Source organism: Arachis duranensis, chromosome 9 (genome assembly GCF_000817695.3).
Source record: "Arachis duranensis cultivar V14167 chromosome 9, aradu.V14167.gnm2.J7QH, whole genome shotgun sequence".
NCBI classification, from domain to species: Eukaryota; Viridiplantae; Streptophyta; class Magnoliopsida; order Fabales; family Fabaceae; genus Arachis; species Arachis duranensis.
In genome coordinates this window covers 77,380,036-77,381,550 of record NC_029780.3, presented here as the reverse complement: position 1 = coordinate 77,381,550, position 1,515 = coordinate 77,380,036, and positions in this window count along the sequence as shown.

The window sequence follows — 1,515 nt, the reverse complement described above, 5'->3', positions numbered from 1 at the left end:
ACGTCCTCTACTATTCCATAAGCTTGTCTCAATGACTTGTCTGCCAATTGTAATGAGAACAAGGCAGGTTGTACCTCAATGATCCCCAGCTTCTCCATTATAGAGAGTGGCATAAGATTTATCCCTGACCCCAGGTCACACAGAGCTTTTGCAAAGGTCATGGTGCCTATGGTACAAGGTATTAAGAACTTGCCAGGATCTTGTCTCTTTTGAGGTAGAGTTTGTTGAATCCAGGTATCTAGTTCATTAATGAACAAGGGAGGTTCACTCTCCCAAGTCTCATTACCAAACAACTTGGCATTCAGCTTCATGATAGCTCCTAAATATTGAGCAACTTGCTCTCCAGTCACATCTTCATCCTCATCAAAGGAAGAATAGTTTTCAGAGCTCATGAATGGCAGAAGGAGATTTAATGGAATCTCTATGGTCTCTATTTGAGCCTTAGATTCCTTTGGATCCTTAATAGGGAACTCCTTCTTGCTTGAGAGATGTCCCAGGAGGTCTTCCTCACTAGGATTTTCGTCCTCCTCCTCCCTTGTGCATTCGGCCATATTGATTATATCAATGGCCTTGCACTCTCCTTTTGGATTCTCTTCTGTATTACTTGGGAGAATACTGGGAGGAGTTTCAATAACTTTCTTACTCAGCTGGCCCACTTGTGCCTCCAGATTTCTGATGGAGGATCTTGTTTCACTCATGAAACTGAAAGTGGCCTTTGACAGATATGGATATGGCTCGCTATTGCTTAGCCTATTGCGTCCCCCCTTGTTAAAGCCTTGTTGAGGCTTTTGTTGATCCTTCCATGAGAAATTTGGATGATTTCTCCATGATGAGTTATAGGTGTTTCCATAAGGTTCACCCATGTAATTAACCTCTACCATGGCAGGGTTTTCAGGATCATAAGCTTCTTCAGAAGCTGCCTCTCTAGTACTGTTGGATGTATGTTGCAATCCGTTCAGATTTTGAGAGATTATGTTGACCTGTTGAGTCAACATTTTGTTCTGAGCCAATATGGCATTCAGAGCATCAATTTCAAGAACTCCTTTCTTCTGAGGTATCCCATTATTCACGGAATTCCTCTCAGAAGTGTACATGAATTGGTTGTTTGCAACCATGTCAATGAGTTCTTGAGCCTCTTCAGGTGTTTTCTTTAGGTGAATAAATCCACCTGCAGAATGGTCCAATGACATTTTCAAAAATTTAGACAGGCCATAATAGAATATATCTAATATGGTCCATTCTGAAAATATGTCAGATGGACATCTTTTGGTCAGCTGCTTGTATCTTTCCCAAGCTTCATAGAGGGATTTACCATCTTTTTGTTTGAAGGTTTGAACATCCACTCTCAGCTTACTCAGCTTTTGAGGAGGAAAGAATTTATCCAAGAAAGCAGTGACCAGCTTATCCCAGGAGTCCAGGCTATCCTTGGGTTGTGAATCCAACCATGTTCTAACTCTGTCTCTTACAGCAAAAGGGAAAACCATGAGTCTGTAGACTTCAGGATCAACTCCATTC